Here is a 21,377-nt window from a genome sequence, read left to right as displayed (position 1 = left end):
TTCAAAGGACACTAAAAACCAGAATGTGGCGTTATTTCACTCACAAAAATACCTATACTTATATTAATGTTTTACAAGATTTACTCTATGCTTATAACCATAGCTTTCATTCCAGTATAAAAATGTGTCCATTTGAAGTTAATGTAGATAATATCATGAAAGTATGGAACAATTTATATGGAAGCCTCAACAATAAAGTTAGTGTTACAAAGCAGACTAAGTTTTCAATCGGTGATCACGTGAGGATAACGAAATATAAACACATTTTCCAAAAAGGATATGAAACTAATTGGAGTGATGAAATATTTATAATAACGGGTATAAAAAATAGTATGCGTAAGGTGGTCTATACCATCACAGATCTTCAAGATGAGCCTATTGTAGGTATTTTCTATGAGGATGAATTGCAAAAAGTAACATATGACCCCACCACTCAATATAATATTGATAAAATACTATGCTCTCGCTATTCAGGTAACAGAAAACAATTGCTTGTCAAGTGGAAAGGTTATCCTGATAAGTTTAACAGTTGGATTTTAGAATCCAGCCTTAAAAAGTTATGATGGAAGAAAATTTTTATTTAACTTTACTTAGTAATAGTTCAATGGAGTACTTCCCAGAAAACACGACGACCAAGTTCTCAACCAAATTACCAAAATCACTTATTTTGGAAGGAGAATGGTATATTGGAGTTGTTGAAATTCAATATCCTTGTACTATGTATACAGTTCGGGAATCAGAAAACGTTATTTATACATCAAAATGGATTATGATACCTGATGAAGATATAATTTCATTAGTACACTATAGAAGCCATATTCCTGCTATGAATTATGATAGCATTCAACATCTTGTAGCTGAATTAAACAAACATACTGATACTCAACTTATGTTTAATTATGATGAAATAAAAAGTCAAGTATCAGTATTATGTATGGATAATGCAATTGATGTACTTAAGTTGTCAACCAAGTTATGTTTACAGCTAGGGTTTGAACCAAATACAAATCTAATTCAAAATAAAACGGGAACATATCCTTATAATTTAAAATTAGGATTACCCACTCAATTGTTTATTTATTGTGATATTATCGAACCACAAATTGTTGGAGATGTCATGGCCCCTCTTCTTAGAATCGTTCCACTTGATCCTGCAGTCTATGTATACGGGGCAAACAAAATGCATATTTTTTCACCACCTCATTACCTACCTCTCATGCGAAGAGAGTTTGATGTAATAGAAATAGATATAAGAACGAGTACAGGTCAAAAAGTACCATTCCAGTTTGGGACGACGTGTATTAAAGTACATTTTAAGAGAATCAAGTGAAAAAACTTCCATTCAAAATGCCTTGCCCATACTTACATTATTATTCTCATCAAGCTGGTACAGGTATAGGTGCAATTTACAAGGGTGCACCGTATCAGCGAGGTCATGGTATAGGTAGTTTTTTGGGTGGATTATTTAGATCTGTTCTTCCACTTTTGAAAAATGGTACAAAAGTTGTCGGTAAAGAAGCTCTGAATGCTGGTGTGGGTTTATTATCCGACATGTTGAATGTACAACCAATAGATGAATCTATCAGATCACGTTTTAAAACAGCAACTTCGAATCTAAAACAAAAAGCTGATAAAAAAATTGATTCCATCATGAACGGATCAGGATATAAAATTAGACGGCAAAAAAGAAAACGTGTCACTTCCAAAAACACTCTCAAACAGAAAGGTTCTAAGAAAATTAAACATAGTAATATTCAGGATATTTTTTTTAAAAGTTAAAATTTAAAAATGTCATTTTTACATCATAATTCTTGTGAATGCGTAAAATCAGAGTTGGATTTATTTGCTCTACCATCGACTCAGACTAGTATTGAGGGAGGTCAATGGATTCATTACAACCCCATTTCATCATTGACCGATGATGGACCAATTGAATTTTTAGTACCAGGAAATGGTGATGATTACATTGATTTATCTCATACCCTACTGCACATAAAAGCCAAAGTTCAGAATACCGATTCAAGTAACATTTCAAGTGCTTCTAATGTTGCTCCTGTTAACAATTGGCTTCACTCACTTTTTAGTCAGGTTGACATATATTTAAATCAAAAGCTCGTAACACCTCCAAACAACACTTATGGATATCGAGCTTACATCGAGACTTTGCTTAATTATGGTACAGCTGCTAAAAAATCTCACCTTACTAGTGGTCTTTGGTATAAAGATACGGCTTCAAAAATGGATTCATGTGATGCTTCAAACCAGGGATACGCAAAAAGAGAAGAATTAGCAAAGGAAAGTCAAACTATTGAAATGATTGGTCATATACATGCTGATATTTTTAATCAAGACAAGTTTTTAATCAATGGTGTTGAAATGCGTCTAAAACTCGTACGTTCTAAAGATAGTTTTAATCTTATGTGTTCATCTATAGATAGTAAATTCAAAGTGCATTTATCTAGTGCTAGCCTTATAATGCGTAAAGTTCGGATCAATCCTAGTGTATTAATTGCACATGAAAAAGTGTTAGCTACTACAACTGCAAAATATCCTGTCACTCGTGCTGAAGTTAAAGTGTTAACCATTCCATCTGGAATCCAGGGTAAAATGCTAGATAATGTGTTTTTAGGACAAATACCCAAAAGATGTATTATTGGATTCGTAGGAAACTCTGCTTTTAATGGAACTCTAAATACTAATCCTTTTAATTTTGGAAATCATGGACTTAACTTGTTCGGTTTATATGTTGATGGTCAATTCATACCATCTAAAACATTAACACCATCATTTGATGATAATGTGTTCACAAGTGCATATCATACTTTATTCTCTGGAACAGGAATTCATTTTTTGAATGATGGAAATGATGTCTCTAAAGAGGATTATAATAATGGGTATTGTCTTTTTGCTTTTGATTTAACCCCCGATTTGTCTGCTAATTCAAACTCTCACTGGAACCTCATTAAACGGGGCAGTGTAAGATTTGAGGTTCGATTTGAAAGAGCTTTAACGACAACTGTGAATTGCATAGTTTACGCAGAGTTTGATAATGTAATTGAAATAAATAAAAATCGAGATGTAAGTTTAGACTATAACAGTTAAGATAATATAAATAAAGATAATATTTAATTTTCAAGTCATTTCATAAACAACCATTATATAGAGAAGATTCTTTATTTGCTTTTAATTTTTTTTATAAACTTTCAATGGACACCACAGAGATTGAGAACTATTTAAAAATTATCGATCCAAGTATTCACTTAAATGTTTTTGCTGCTAATAAGATACCGATATATTTAACATCACCAGCATATTTAATATGCAATTTAGATCCTGATACAAAACCTTGATCTCATTGGGTAGCAATATATGTTGATACTAATGGTGTCGGTGAATATTTTGACTCGTTTGGTCGCAAACCAATGGATTACCATGAAATGTTCCTAAAAACTAACTGTAAAAAGTGGATTCACAACGATAAAGTACTTCAGAACTATTTTAGCTCATTTTGCGGAATATATTGTTTAGTTTATATTTATTTTAAATTTAATAATATCTCAATGTCAAAATTTATAAATTTATTTTCTGATAATACTTTATATAATGATCAACTTGTTCAATCTATGTTTAAGACTTTATTTATAAAGAGATGAAATAAAAAAAAAATCGAAAAATTATAGTTTTTTATTTTAACAAGGTACAAATCTAACATTATATTATACAATGAAAAATATATCTTAAAGTATTAACTATAACTTTTGTGTACACTGTGACCTATGAAGAGCTGTCATCATCAGTCCTATGTTTAAGGGTAATATTGGACTGGAATACCCCTTATGCTCGCGTTCCATGTTCTCACATAAATCGTGCAACTGCTGATCGATATCCATATCTTCAACTATTTTTTCAACAAAGGAGTTTATTTTCGTCTCCACTTCTTCACACAACGTAACCATTTCTTCCTCGAAAGAAATGTTGCTGAACTCAGTTGTCATCGTGTAGTTTCGTAGAACGTTTTAATATGGAATGACGGATCTGACGAAATGAACCACCTCATTATTTGTCTATCCGAATGGTTGGAGTGGGATTTCATATTGTTATTTTTTTTATTGTTTGTAAAGTACTTTTTAATAGTCCCATTATTGTTTTCAAATAAATTTTAAAGCAAAATACAAAATAAAATACAACTACGTTTATATAGAGGGTCTTTTTACTTTGTGATGTTTACCGACCGCTGGTTCAGAGAATACTTATTGTTTCTGGTTATCTCTGTCAATAAAGTATTTTTTACAGTCATGCTTCCCAGCGATTTGCTTTGTAATGTTGTATATAATATCTCGCATGCTTTGATAGTGCTTATCACCAGCAGATTCAACGTAGTACTTTAATCGCAAATCTGCATATTTCTAGTATTCAAGAGGCGAAACATCTTTAAGACTTCATGTCATAGATGTCTATTTTGATTAGATGTGTTGCACTGATACTGTCATCGTCGTTGGATGAGATATATGATAGGCCCCCGTCACTTGCTTGCGCTACACATGAAGACTTTGACTGTCTCTTCTTTTTCTTTTGCTTTTCAAAAAAAGCATCTATACTGTTGCTCCTTCTCATTGCGGTCTTTTTATTGTCACTCATATCTTGATCATCTGATATATTGAGTGGATAATAGAAGTGCTTTAAAGTATATTCATCATTTGGTGAATTCTAGAATAAATATGAGATCACGATTAAAACAAAATATTAATTAGATTCATAACAGTTCCACATCGTAAAGATTCAATTATAAGTTACGAATAGAAAAAAAAAAAATCAAACGTATGTGATTCTTACCTCCATGATAAATAAATGTTGTTTCACACCACTGGTCGATCTTAGTAAGTGTTTAATAAGTAGACTTTTAAAACACTGGGTTGGATACTAACAGTCTGACACTGAATAAACTTATGCCTTAAAGACTTTTAAAATACTGGGTTAGATACTAACAGTCGGACACTGAATAAACTTATGGCTTGTATGGTTGAGTGAAACGTTTTATACGCACATTTTTATAATACAAGTTTGTTCTTGTCTTTAATTAATCATTGAAACTACCGTGGCTGTTTATTGCTTGTAACTAGGAATGGACAATAAAAAATACTTTGACAAAGGAAAGGTTGGGTTATTTATTACGGTGTTTCGTATAGTTAAATAAAAAAAATTCTTTAGATAATGTTCCAACGAACAATATATTTTTTTTTGAGTTGAACAAGTAAGTTCTTGTCTGCAATCAGGTAGGTTTATTGTTTGTAACGAGGAATGTGCAACAAAAAATACTTTGGGAAAGGTTACTTGCGTGTTATTTATTTCAGTGCTCCATAAAATAGAATTAAAAAAACTTTGGAATCTTTTCGAGACGAAAATAATTTATTAACAATACATTGTCTTATTTTAAACGATGCTCTACTAAGAATTTCTCTTTTTTTGTTATAAATATTCTTATGTTTCAAACATGATGTGCATATCCTTTGTCAATAACAATTATCGAGTCTTTAATACACTTAATCAAACCAAAATCATTTTGATAATGCTGTAATATGTTAAACCTATCGTAATATCAAATATAGAGTTCTTAATAAACTTAATCAAACGAAAATCCATTTGATAATGCTGTAATATGTTAAACCTATCGTAATATAAAGTCCTTAATAAACTTAATGAAACCAAAATCATTTTAATAATTCTGTAATATGTTAAACCTATCGTAATATCAAATATAGAGTTCTTAATAAACTTAATCAAACGAAAATCCATTTGATAATGCTATTGTTAAACCTATCGTAATATAAAGTCCTTAATAAACTTAATGAAACCAAAATTATTTTAATAATTCTGTAATATGTTAAACCTATCGTACGTAATGTTTTCATAAACCTGTTTTAATAAGTTGTAAATATTCTTATTTTCCAAATATTATGTGCATATACATTAAGTATATGCACATAATATTAACAAAATATCAATATCACATATTGAGACCTTAATAAACTTAATCAAAACGTAATTATTTTGATAACGCTGAAATATGTTAAGTTTATATATTTTGGTTTCATCTTATCAAAGTATGAATTTACTAATTGAAATTACGATAATTTGAATTACTAATTTAAAGTACGAGAAAATCTAATAATAATTAGAATAATAGCTTTGGTTTTAGAAACTTGTTAGAATTCGAATATACCTATATCGAATAGTAAAGTTAATAAAAAAAGTTATATCTGCTATAGTGTAATGCGTATTGGAACTTATCCCAATACGCATTACACTCATCCAGGAACTATATTCCAATATGAATTAGAATCCACAGACTTAGGTAAAAACCTGAGGTAGTGAGGTAGAGTCGGCGCATATATGAGTGCTATGAGATAGTATTTTGACCTATATATCGCAATTGGAATTAGTTAGATTTTCATCAAAATCCAATAAGAATCTTATTAGAATCCTCAAAAAATTTTGGGGATGAGGATGAGGGAAACCGGGCGAAGCGAAGCGAAGAAGTGAGGCAAATACGGCATTCTATACTACTCAGGACTTGCAGGAAAAGGGTGGTTGAGATTGTTTTTACAACGAAATCAGAGTTAGCTAAACGAAAAGCACAATTCTTAAACCCAGCTCGGGCCCAAAAATTAAATAAAACTATTGTCGCTCATCATTTCGATGAAGTTCGTAAGCTGTACGATGAATTAGATCTTCATTACCATCCTGAAAAATTTACAATATGGACGAGAAGGGTTGTCGGCTTACATTACATCACCAACAAACAGTGATTGCTCAGAAGGGTGCTAAAAGAGTGCATATGCAAGGCTCTGAGCATGGTGAGAACGTCACTGTAGTTGGATGTGCTAATGCTATAGGGAATCCGATACCACCCATGATGCTGTTTAAGGGAAAAAGGAAGAAACCGGAGTATGACGACAATTTGCCTGCAGGATCAATTGTGCACATGGGAGTATGACAACTGAGTTGTTTAATGTTTTTATTGAACACTTATCAAAGTATAAGGCCCCTGGAAAATGCCTTCTTATTTTTGACGGTGCCAAATGTCATCTGGATTTCCGTATTGCCGAAACAGCTGAAAAACATGACATTGTGCTTTATTGTTTACCATCTAATACGACACATGAATTGCAGCCTCTTGACAAAGCTTGTTACAAACCTTTTGAATCTTACTGGGATCAAGAAGTTCTGCAATATATGTACGAAACGCGTGCTAAACAGGTCACTAAAACACGATTTAACGTAATTTTATCTAAGGTATGGTCAAAGAGCATGACCTATGCAAATATAACGAGTGGATTCAAAGCTACTGGACTTTATCCATTAAATGCGGATGCAATACCTGAAACTGATTTCGCTCCTTCCATCTTGACAGAGCGTCGTATTAGTGCCAGTAATTCAAACGACTGCGGTGAATCTTCACAATTAATAAATGCAATTGCAAGAAAACCTCACGAAAATTTGGCAGGATCCGATACTAACATTGAAACAGACACTGATTCACGTCAGTCCTCACCCATCGCGAATATTCAGCATTTGCATAATCTGATTGATGCCGAAAAAGTCTTGCCATTATTTCCTGGCACACCTGATCTTCGAGTATTTTCATTTGCTTCCCCCGTAGAGCACATTACACCACGGGCCCAGTGGCTTACAGACTACCAAACGACTTGTAGAATATAGTGATAGTACAGATGAAGAGCAGTATAGTACAGCGTCTGAAGAAGACAATGGGTACTCATTTATAAACAGGTTTATTCCACCGAAACGCTTAAGAATTTATTCTTCTTCAGACACAGATTGTGACATCGAAAATGTAAATCCCAATAACATTACTTTAGCTAAGTCCGACGGCGAAGATACTGAAGATGATGAACCTTTGGTCAAAATTGCTGTAAGTAAGAAGACTGATTTCCAAAAATTTATGCCTACACCTGATTACAATGTTGTTAAGAACCGTCCACGTAGGAAAGCTTTAAATTATAAAGGTCAGAGAGTTACCAAAGATTTATTTAATACAGATAAAGAACCAAAAAAGAAGAATTCAAATAATACAAGGAAAGGAAAGAAATCTATAAAGAAAGCTACAAAAAAAACCTACAAACAAAAAAGTAAACGTTCTATTAACTTGAAATCGGGTGAGAACAGTGGTACTGCCTTGCATGTAAAGAGGAGAGAGTTGCAGATATGAGACAATGCGTGGAGTGTCATCAGTGGTACCATGAGGATTGCATTGGCTTGACAAAAAGTGATCTAGATGCATTTGTATGTCCTAATCCTGTCAGGAAAATTGATTTTTTAGTTACCTCTACTAGTATTATCAGTTTAAGACTGATTATATTCCTAAGAAAATTATGCTATTATGTTACAAGGCCTTATTTAGTTACCTTATTTAATTAAGGCCTATCAAAGTATATTTAATTTTTAAATATTTTGTAATATTTTTGAGAAGACATGTTAATTTGCTAACTTTTGTTTGTATGCATAGGTTTTTTTTTAAGTAACTCTTTATTTCTTATTAATTTGCGACTTCAAGTCTGACTAGTAATTTAAGCAAAATATTTAGTAAAATAATTTAAAAAGTTATGCAAGGATCTCATGGAAGCACTTATTAAATGGCTAACAAGTACATATTTTTATATAATTTATACTCTAATAACACAATTCCTACAAGTAAAGTATATAGGCTTTGTTAAGTTACTATGTTTTAAAAAGGCCAAATGCTAAGGTTTCAGAATTACCTCTGTTTAAGTGATTTTTGATAAATGATTATAATATTTTTTCTTAATTACATAAAATGTATAAACTAAAGAATAATATCGTGCTTTTATTTATGATCTTTTTTGAATATTTATCAAGATATGAGTGTTTATAATTAGGTAGGCCTTATTTGTATCACTTACCTTATTTCGTAGGACTTCTTTCGCCTTCCAACCCCTCTTTTTCCTGCAATCTTCCTTATCATTATGGTTTGAAGCAGTAGGTGCCTTTTGTGACGAAGTATATGAAAACAATAAATAAAAGTAAACTGTAAAAGTACTGTCTTCACAGGGCTAACAGAATTTTCTTAGAATATGGGATGTTTCCTAATTCAAATCTCATTTCCATCCATGGGGGTAATGAATTTCATTTAACATTACAGCCCTGTTAAGCCTTATGAATGTTCTGCCTTACTCTACCTTTAGAAATAATATCTTCTTGTTTCTAGGCCTTGTCGAGTAAGTTCTGCGAAAAATAAAAAATACGGAGAAATGCCAATCAAACGGAATGTAGTAATGGAACATTCTATTAAGTCTTCAAGCAAAAAAACTAATAAAAAAATACAGATGTAAAGTAACGGAGCTTCTATTTCACGTTCTATTTCCATTTTCTATTTAACTTAATCAAAACAAGAGAAACCTTTAAAAGGTAGGATTACAAGAACATCTAATAGAAAGTAATTTATTGTGCATTTTAATACGGCTATTCTTTACGCTCTCGTAAGGTTTAAAAACTTGACACACAGTTCACTTACAAGACTTAACTTAAAACTAATCACATTAATTTTTTTATTAATTTCATTGGTGACTCGAACCTAAATAAAAATAAAAATTGACTACAATGTGTAATGATGTCTAGACTACCATCCAAATGCGGTTGTTTTCTGATCTATTTTATTTTAATACAATACTTTTACTTCTACTACTATTAAATAATGTTTTTTGGTCATGATATATTATTATTTTTTTAACTTTCATCCACTAATCTATTACACAATAACGCGTTATTACTCTGTTTTCTTGGCTCCTTAATGATGTAAATAGTCTATAGCCGCCCTGAAGAATGAGGATGTCTTATGCAAAATTAATATTTAAATCCGACTCGATAGTTACATAGCTTAGCGCATTCAAACAGAAACAAAAACTCTTCCAGTGTATTATAATTAGTATAAAGATATATAGAAAAGACATAATATATTCAAACTCATTTGATAATACATATTTATAAATATTAATTTCAGTGAATGCTTGGTGTTTCTTGAGATTGAACTGCATCGAGACTCTTCATATTTCAGAATATATAAATATACTTTATAACTAGAACAACTTAAGGCACCAGCCCTAATTAAAGTAATATCTCATGCAGTATTAAAATCGCTAAAGGAATCTATCCTTTACAAATTTTTGCTTTATTAAATTTACATCAAAGATGTTTTGACGACGGACTCAACGTAAAACACAACTTAGGTAGCTACTACAAAATAGCATGATAGTCGCGTAGAGAGAAAGAATTTAATTTTCTTTGTTAGTGTTTACTTGCTTTTTCAATTAACTGGCAGATCAAATGACGACGACGCTTCTTGATCGATGAATCTTTATTTTGTAAAGACGTAAAGATCCCTAGGCTAGAATACTTATTTTACAAGATTAGTTTTAGATTTTTTTGATTACAATACTTTTCCTTTATTTTGTGCAATTCTAACTTTCTACCTATCTATCTTTGCAGAAGTCCATGCTATGAGTAGTTTTTGTCATAGTAGAGCTTTTTGAATTATGAAAATTAATATATTATATATAGTACTAGTAGGCTAGATTTTGCTTTATTTTACTGAAACAATAAACTTATATCACTAATTTTTTAATTTAAGTCTCATAATATATTAAATCATTTATTTCTCTCCGTATTCATTCTCTTCTATTCTCTTCTCCAGCGGGTGCAGATCATTATCTACACCCATGTACACGCATCAATAGAATATCATCATAGTAAATAAAAGCTGTATTTGACAGTTCAAAAATAGGAGTGCTCCGATCGTCAGCAAACCTTACAGGATTACTTGCCAGGTCAATCCGGAGATTCCCTGAGAGTTTCATTGAAATCGGTCCGGCCGTTTCGGAGCCTATACGGAACATACCCACACACTTTCTCTTTTATATATATAGATTTCTACTGTTGTTCGCGAAGTAGAGCAAATTAAGCTTAATTTTCATAATATATTATGGATTTCCGCTAAGTAACGCCTGCTTCTATCCAATATTTAAAAACGGAGAGCTTTTCGTGTCAGAGCTCGTCCGGAAGAGTACTACGAACATGTTAAGTTCTGCCGCCAAGCAGCATTTCTGTGTTCCGTTATTAAGGGTGCAGTTGCCCATGTAATTACAGGCACATGAGACTTAACACCTACGCCTCGGGTTAATAGACACAGGGTGCTTTTTAGGACGTGTTCCTTGCATGCCTTGCGAAGTGAATGAATGAATACACTTTTATTGTACACCAAAGAAAAAAAGTAGTTACAGAGATATAAATACATATCAAGAGAGTACAATTTGGTGTGATGCTCTGTTCATAGATAAGTTATTTCACTTACCAGCAGGTGCGCCAACTGCTCGTTTCGTCAATTATTACGAGCTTATTGAGCTCTAGAGCGCGAAAATAAATAAAAGTGTGCGTTAGAAAAATGTGAAAAAAACTTATTTTTAAAATAAATAACCAAGAATAAAAAGAACAATGGCGAACTCCTAAACAAGTTTTTGGTGAGGTTTTCTTGTTGCGTTTATTAATGAAAAATAAGATCATGTGTTGCGTTTGAATTCCTTAACATTTTAATTAAAGTCATTAAATAAAGATATTACGGTTTGAAGTTGTTAACTTAATTAATATTGGAATGCTTATTTAGTGTTTGTAACATCCAAATTTCGTAATCATAATTAATATAGAAGACAAAAGTTCATTATATTTTCATGTAAGATCTCATTAAGCATGAATATTTACAAACCTCATATAAACTCATTAGCGTTAGTATTAAAAACAAAATTCGTGATTTTATTAATTGTGGTTTCATTTGCTGTTTATATACTCTTTGATTTTATTTCGTCGCGCACAGATTATAATATTCTTTAGACTAGTCAATTGAGTTCAAAATAAAAAAAATGTTTTTTTTGAGACTTAAACAAGCCATAAGCATCATTTGGAAAAATATAGAATAATATCTACATCTGTATTATTCACATTTGTAGACGCTCACGAATTCTCCGCCATTGTTCTTTCGTATTTAACTAATCATCAAAAGTGCCTTCTATGGATACAGAAATATTTGTCTTTGCCTTTTTCTTGAGATACACTAATATCGATATAAAAGTAACTTAATCTATAACGAGATTCTTTGCTTCGCTTCCTCTTACCCTCAGGCCAAAAACGGACTGGGGAGTTCACCTTTGAACCGCGGTGGCAAAGGTGTTCTCACGTAGGAACTAAAGTAGGTTGTACTCCGTGACTTAAGCTTATCTACGGTCAGCTGCACTTTTACCGCACGACTGCCTTACACAGCTATATCCAGACGTTTCTTGTACGTGTCCGAGATGTATCGGATGCTTTTATCATCACACAATACCCAACAACTTTTGACTCGACCCGAGAATCGAACGGCAACATTGTGCAAGTAAAATAAATGACCAATAAAATATTATGGAAAAACTTTATTGCAACGAAACACAGAAGGAAAACACAAAAGAAAAGTAATAGTACTTAATGCTAGAGTGCAAAGGCGACCTTATCACTAAAAGTGATTTTTTAAAGGCAACCTTCCCAATGCCCTCGTGTCTATGGCTTACTAATGCCCATGCAATGTAATCAAGCAGATAGATATCTATTTATTTTATTCTATATCTTAGTATACTATATACATAAAAGTATATCACTTCTTCATTTTCGCCTGCTGTTAAGTGAAGATGATAACGGGCAGATCTGTCTCTGATCTCAGAGACATTGCAGTTATATTAAGCCCATACTCTCGGTGTATACGCGACATCGTACCGGGACGCTAAATCGCTATGCGGCTTTGTCTGTAGGGTGATAACTAGCCACAGCCAAGCCTCTCACCAGAACAGACCAGAGAAAATTCAGAAATTACATATATAATTATATATAAAACATTGAATGTAATAAAATTTTAGGTTCTTCAAATAAAACGTAAAGCATAAACCAAGCATAATAATAATAATAATAATAATAAAAACATTTATTAACAATCTTAAATATTACATTTCAACTTATTTCTACTTAGTATTTCCAAAGTAACAACTGTTTTGGTACAAAATTACGTATACTAGACACCGGTTATTTGATTGTCTTGGTCTTCAGCATAGGCCTCCCCAAGCGTTCTCCTCAAAGATCTATCCCTTGCCTTCCTCATCCAAATTGTTCCTGCCACTTTTTTAATATCATCTTCCCACCTACGATACCGTCTACCCTTACTTCTCTTTTTATATCCAGGACACCATTCCATTATTTCTTTTGCCCATTTTTCTGTCTTACTCCTTATTAAATGGCCAGCCCATTTCCATTTAAGTTTTTTGATTCTGTATTTTATGTCTATAATCTTGGTTCGCTTCCTAATTGTTGTTAACCTAATTTTATCTCTTAATTTTATGTTTAATATACTTCTTTCCATTCTGTGTTGGCAAACTTCAAGTGATTTAATATTTTTATTTTGCAACTCCAAGTCTGACATCCGTAACTCATACTTGGGGCAGTATACATGAATTAAATATTTTCTTTTTTCCTTTAATTGGTATATCTGGGTTTTTCATGACATCTTTTAGAGCCCAATATCTTTTCAAACTAAATGCTGGAGGTTAAATCCAAGTCGCCAGGTAGGTCGTCATCATCGTCATCACATCACCAGCTCACTAACACTGGGCACGCGTCTCCTCCTAAAACGAGAAGGATTTTTTTTCTTCTTTATTTAAAGAGCTTAGTCACATAATGCGACTATGTCGCACAGATATTCATTCTCTTAATCTAAAATATGTTCTAACTTATATATATATATTAGTTTTAATTCTGATCTAAGAGGAAACGCTAAAAAGCTAATTATAAAAGAGAGAAGAATATATTAAATACTTAAATAACTAACTAGTAAACTTATTCTAAGTTGTTCATTACGTACACATTTCAACACAACGTGATAAATATCCTCAATTACCGCACATGTGGGGCAATTAGGACCTTAATTTTTTCCAATGAGGTAGGCAATATTTATTTGTTGGAATATGGAGAAGGGTTTAGGCCGTAGTCCACCACGCTGGCCCAGTGCGGATTGGTGGACTCCACGCGCCGTTGAGACCATTATGGAGAACTCTAAGGCACACAGGTTTCCTCACGATGTTTTCCTTCACCGCTGAAGCAAGTGATATTTAATTATTTAAAACGCACATAACTTAGAAAAGTTAGACGTGCGTGCTAGGATTCGAACTCGGCACCCTGAAAGTGAAACCGAAACCCTTACCACTATGCTATAATTGCTTCAAAGAAAGAAAGACGACGGCCGATTGGCGCAGTTTGCAGCGACCCTGCTTTCTGAGCCCAAGGCCGTGGGGTCAATTCCCACTACTGGATAATGTTTGTGTGATGAGCATGAATATTTTTCAGTGTCTGGGTGTCTATATGCATATTCTAAGTATTTATGTATATTATTCAAAAAAATATTTATCAGTCATCTTAGTACCCATAACACAAGCTACGCTTACTTTTGGGCTAGGTGGCGATGTGTGTATTGTCGTAGTATATTTATTTATTAAAGAAAGAAAGAAATTTTGTATTTGCCCACCTAATTGCTTACAATTGTATACAAAAATACAACTAACAAAAATACGACCAGTAAACGTGTGGACAAATAGGGTCCCGCCTCAGCACGAAGCCGCAGCGAAAGCGAAAGAAATAAAAGGACCTAAAATACAAGCAACAGCCAAAGGGATGCCCATAAGTGAACAGTTAGATGGCTTATACCTTTGCAGATATAAACGTTAGGAGTTGGCTATTTTTCTTTGTAAATATTTCAAAACCGTAAAAGTAACTTTACCACTAGTGTGGTAAAGTTACTACAAACAGACATACTTGACGTTTCTTATATTATAATTAGGCCGAGTGGCGCAGTGGGCAGCGACCCTGCTTTCTGAGTCCAAGGTCGTGGGTTCGATTCCCACAACTGGAAAATGTTTGTGTGATGAACATTAATGTTTTTCAGTGTCTGGGTGTTTATCTGTATATAATAAGTATTTATGTGTATTATATTCATAAAAAAATATTCATCGGCTATCTCAGTACCCATAACACAAGCTACGCTTACTTTGGGGTTAGATGGCGATGTGTGTACTGTCGTAGTATATTTATTAATTAGGCCTACTATAAATAAATTAATTTTGAATTTTGATTAGAATACTGTTGTCACCACCTCTTCTCTTAGATTTTCTTCATTATATATCCTGTGCATACCCTCTATGCACGCCACTGGGGCTAATATGTGAAGAAGTATGGCAGTTGAATTTAACTCATACCCCTTTCGCTTTCAACTAAACGCTAAGCGGCACGTCACGCATAGACCAGAGTAGAGAAAAATCGGGAGTAATATATTTGCAAACTAGTACTGCCGGAAATCGAACTAGGGACCTCTAACTTGAAACCATAGCGCTCACCGCTGCGCCAGAGAGGTCGTCATAAAAACAAAACTCAATAAATAACCTAAGAATGAGAACGAAAATAAAAGTATCAAATAAATAAGAACCCACTTACCTTGAAAAAAACTTGATACTAATATACAAAGGGTGTATAAAGCAAAGAGCCAATATAAATGTGAACTCAATCTTGAGTTAGTAATTGCTTAGATATGCCTTCATAAGTACGAGGGCATGACATCAAAGGTTGTTTACAATTTTATTACGGCGAGCTGCCCCGGCCCGGTTGAGGTGCATCCCAGCTGTTTCCATGACAACCCCGGGTCTCCAGTTACCTGTACTTAGCCTACAGTCTAGACCAAAGTATATATGGCGAGCATATGGAAAATGAACTCTATCTTTTTGGTAATAGAGCTGATATCGTTTGATCGGAAAGATGTATGACCCCGCAATCAAATGATTTAAAATGACATTGTGAGATGGTGATAACAAAAAAAACACCCGGCTAAGTTTGTTGTGGGCTTCTTCTTAGACCAGGACGCGTTTGGAACCCTCGTAGCTTTAGTTTTAAGTTTACGAATGTGGTTATCGCCATCTCACTACCGTGTAATTCTTATGTACGCATCAAAAGTGCCACCTACTTGAATAAAGATATTTTTGACTTTGAAATGTTTATTCTGATACTTATAGTTTCGTATCTCTAATAGCCATGGGATTTCTTTCGAGTACTATATGATAACTTAAAATATGAGTTTGCTTATGTTTTCCAAATCAATGGAATTAAATTTGTTTCCAACTGCCTGTTGGTATATTCGTTAGCATGGTTAACTTCAGACGAGGTCTTTGTTCGAATTGCCGGTCAGGTCAAAAATTTCTCGCTATATTCGTTTTTTTTGTCAAATATTTTTTATTTGAGTCCGGAGTTAGAAGAGGCAGTGCCAAGCCACGTGCATCGGGGAGCACGTAAAGCCGTCTGTCCTGGTTGTTATCACTAGCTAGTGATAATAGTTAAATCCCACCAACCATCTTCGAAGCAGCTAGGTGAGTCTATTCTCTAGAACCCCCTCCCCTTGAAGAAAGGAGAACTACGACGAGATAATGGGTATAATTACTAATGGGGTTATGTTTTTTTCGAGTACTGAAGATAAAATATGATTTTATATATGTATTTCAAATGTATGGAAAATAGAATTTGTCTTGCTCCTAACGTTATGCTATATTTATTATCTACCTTTAATAAACCAACCTTTCATCATTCATGCATATAATTTTCTATACAAAATGGTATCCATGTTTCACATCTGCCACGCGTCCTATGACGGCTCACCTTTTTTTTTTGTAGGCCAAGAAGTAACCGACGAAAAAAGTCTGCAACGAATACATAACACATTTTTTAAATAAAATCAAATCATTCGAATAGAATATAAAAATATTCAAATTCAAAAATGTTTTATTCACGTTGACCTTATCATACGCACTTATGAAGCGTTCATACATTTAACATGTTACCACTAATGTTAAGTGATGGTGATAACTGTATTCATTAACTTGAAACTAAAGCTAGGAGGGTTCCAAACGCACCCTGGTCTAAGAAGAGTCCACCTGTAGGTCGAACAGTCTAATTAATATTTAGATATGAAGCTTATCTTAGTATAATGTAATAGGATTTCACTATAAGCTTACGTTTTATATAAACTGTTATGTTATAAAATGAATTATAATTTTATGCAGCCAAGTAAACTGCACTACAAGTTTATTTTTAATTATAATATTAATATTGTAATCTTTTTAAATATTTTTATGTACATAAATTAAATTTTCAAATATTTATTGATTAAGCACCGTCATAATTTCATCGAAGTATGTGCACAAACGAAGATCATGCATAAGAATAGAAGAATGATAGTTATGACGAAAATGAGTGTAACATCAGCATTGATAACACTATCTTTGCGATTAGTAATTTTGTAATTATAAAATAGACAGTACTGATTATAATCTAATAAAAATAATCTTTGTCAACTAATATAATAGTCATAAACCCGGTTTCGTTTTATTGACTTGGAAATATCTTTAATTTAAAGCGATGTTTTTACCCAATTAATTTTCCCGGTGGTCTCTCATGCTATTTTGATGGGAGGTCGGGAATTAGTACTCGTTTATAAGATGGATATGAAACTGGACGCTCACAAAGGCCTTTGTTTGCATTCGAGGGGATTATGTTCACAGCTCTTATTAATTTGATGTAGCTTTGAACGATATTGACTGGGTTTTTTATCTTTTATTTTGCAACTGTTTTACAGGTTCGCTTCGAAAAAAAAAGGCTTACGCTTTTACCTATAGGTCGTAGCGAGATGGTATAAAGCTATATAACCTAGCGGATACGTCGTGTCGTGCCCTGATACTGAGTATGCATCTACAGACACGTCTTGTAATCTATTGAAGTGTCTAGCTTTATTTGTGTCTGTGTCTGTGTTGTGCAGTGGTTTCTATTATATATAATAGAGTTTATTTTATTTTATATGTGCATAGTAAACCTACTTTATATATGTACAGTAAAGTTTTATATACGCCAGATAGTTGACTAAATTAATTTTCATTTTTACAGATGTGCTAAAAAGTCTTATTTAATTATTGAAAAATTAAAATGAATAAGAGTGCATTTGCAATACATTTGAGTCTTGTATTGAGACTCAGGCGACCATCATATACTCTGGTGTATTAAATATGCTTCTGATTTTCCTTCTTATAAACAGAATTAAGGAAAACAACAGTATAATAAAGGGATACTGCTCTGGACGTTTAACCCTTGTTCTGACCCTAGATACACGCCCGAAAATAATCCGCACGACACTGGTATTGACACGGAATGGGGAAGCTTCCATTGGATCATACAAAACTGTACTATAGTCGTATAGTCGGGCGGTCTGTAGACCGGTAAAGCATTAATCCACCTTTACAGCTTCGCCCTAAGCACTCTTAAGTGTCTGTCTGTGAAAGCGAAAACATATAGGTACTTACACTGTGGTTGCGAAGTTGTTAACTAAGCGGATTTGGTACCTTTAGACATAACATCCCGGCGATACAGACAAAGCAAAACATGTAGTTTTCCCTCACGATAAACACACGTTATTTTTCGCGCACGTCTAGGAGATCGCTGTCCATGTTGTCTATGTCAACATTCATCATCATAGTGACCCATCACCTACACACTCCAGGGTACGGGTCTTCTCCCACAATGGGGTTTAAGCAGTAGTCCACCACGCTGGACCAGTGCGGAGTGGTGGACTTCACTAGCCTTTGAAAACATTATCGAGAACTCTGAGGCAGGCAGGCTTCTTCAGAGATAAAGAAAGTGATATTTGAATTGCTTAAAACGCACATAACTTAGAAGCGTTAGAGGTGCATGCTGGGATTCGAACTCAGTCCCCAAAATTGAAGCCGACGTCCTAACCACTAGGCTATCAAACCCTTTCATGTGATAATAATCATCACTATGTCCCACTAATGGTTTCATGCCCCCTTTTTCATATGTTTATAGTTTATTTACTAACCGATTTATGTGTCTGGTGGGAGACTAGTTACAAACCTAACTGCCCAACATCCACCGAGCGATTTAGCGTTCCTGTACGATGTCACGTAGATACCGACTATGGTATATGGTGATTATGTAGTATAGGTTTAATACAATTGCTATACTCCGAACAGATTAGCCCACTACAATGTTTGACTGCATCATAACTTATCACCAAGTTAAATAATGAATGAAATAATAAATGAATGGAAATTCAAAATAAACTCCAAATACAATCGAGCGATAAGGTTGAAGGTACAATTTGGCGGCCTTATCGCATTATAGCGATCTCTTCCAAATAACCAATGGCGTAGAAGCAAACGCTATGGAGCCTTGGTAGGTGGTGAAAAAAAAAAAGTTCTGTCCTCTATCTCCAACCACAGCTTAATGTCGGGATAAAAAGTATCCTATATTACTTCTAACCCTTCCAAGAATATGTGTACAAAGTTTCATGAGGATCGGACTAGTAGTTTTTTTTCGGGGAACCGTAACAAACAAACTTACATTGACATTTATAATATTAGTAGGGATAGGGATAGGGATATATAAATGTATTTTTGTATGATCATCATATCAACCTATTACCGGTCCACTACAGGAAACGGGTCTCCGCCCACAATAGGAAGGGTTTAAGGCCGTAACCCAACACGCTGGCCCAGTGCGGAGTGGTGTACATATATGTATGACATTATGATATAAATGCATAAACTTAAAAATAAACAAATAAATAAGAACAAAAATTATAAACCTATACTCAATACATACATATGAAGATACAAATACACTTCTACAGGTGTAGTCAAGGGCAAACATGTTGTAGAATAAACAAAAAAAAAGAAAAAACTGACCCGGGAATCGTACACAAGACCAAATCTATCTATCTATCACTAGATAAAAGAGACAGCAAGACAACATTATGTAAATTGTAGAGCCTATGTACAGAAGGATTTTTAATCTCTTACATGCCAACTATCAGGTACAGTACACAGTCAAAAATCCATTATCCATATCTGGCCCTCTCCGCGCCTGTATTTAACATTAAGCCATCAATATCACAATAGCTACCCTAACACGTACTCTTACATTAGCCCTGATCGCTTAGATTTGTTCAACAAATAATTACGCCAACTTTTTAAAGCGGAATATTTTTGGGTATAATTTTTTTGAAGGTACAGTATGAACCTTTTTTTTTTGGTTAGATAGCAAATAATTTAGGCAAACTTAAAGTAAGTTTTCCACTGAAACAGTCTGATTCTTCGAACAAACACATGCACACACAAACACACACACATTTGATTTGGAATATTTTTTGTCTTATAATATTTGGAGTCGGTTGGTCCAGTTGCGAAATTCAGAATTTGCTAAATTAATTTGAATTTCGTGCCTAACGGATCCTCAAGTAACAATAAAACAGAGTGGCTTTTTTCTTTTAAAGATATTACTCAAGGATTATGAAAGTAAAGGAAGTTGGACATTTTAAAATAACATCAAGGCAATGTTATAAACTACTCGTGCCTAACGGATCCTCTAAGACAAAGAAACAGAGTGGCTTTCTTCTTTTAAAGATATTACTCAAGGATTATGAAAGTAAAGGAAGTTGGACATTTTAAAATGAAATCAAGGCAATGTTATAAACTACTCGTGCCTAACGGATCCTCTAGTAACAACAAAACAGAGTGGCTTTTTTCTTTTAAAAATATTACTCAAGGATTATGAAAGTAAAAGAAGTTGGACATTTTAAAATAAAATCAAGGCAATGTTATAAACTACAGGAGAGAGATGTCAATCTCTCGCAAGTCAATTAATACCGTACAAATTATATTTGGACAGGTGAATTCGGTAGACCCTAGGCTATCAAAGGGTTTAGTGTTACGCACTACCCCACGGCCACCGACTCAGGGTGAGGGTTCCAATAATGACGAAGGGATGAAATGCCAAACTAACAATATGCTTGTACTAATATAATAGGTCAAATCGCACATGGACCCTTAAAATGCCGCGACATTTTAAGGCTGCTTTTCGTGGTAGTTTTAAATTCGCGGCTACTAAATGTTGGAACGACCTACCTCCGCCATTAAGAGATATAATAAGCATGTCTAAACTCTCTTTTAAAAAGAAATTAAGAGAATATCTTTTCCAACAACAAAACATTTGAACAAGGGTGCCTAAGTGTGTTTATTATTTTTATTTTTATTTTTTATTATTATTATTATTTTTTTTTATTTTTTTTATCGGTTCGATCGTAACAAAATATTATATATGTATACAAATCTTTTATATTATTTTTTATTTATTATTACACTTCTTATTTTTTAATTATATAATACTTTTAAATT

At 33.4% G+C, this 21,377-nt stretch overlaps 1 protein-coding gene and 1 pseudogene across 1 annotated transcript in view; one reads left to right on the top strand and one right to left on the bottom strand.

Moving 5' to 3' along the window:
* Window positions 1-21,377, bottom strand: part of LOC120635896 (gamma-aminobutyric acid receptor subunit beta-like) — a 209,193-nt gene that overhangs the window by 102,790 nt on the left and 85,026 nt on the right. The window lies entirely within an intron of this gene.
* On the top strand, window positions 6,271-7,989 carry LOC120635905 (annotated as a pseudogene).

The sequence above is a fragment of the Pararge aegeria genome, chromosome W (assembly GCF_905163445.1).
Source record: "Pararge aegeria chromosome W, ilParAegt1.1, whole genome shotgun sequence".
NCBI lineage: Eukaryota > Metazoa > Arthropoda > Insecta > Lepidoptera > Nymphalidae > Pararge > Pararge aegeria.
This window is presented reverse-complemented; position numbering and strand designations above follow the sequence as displayed.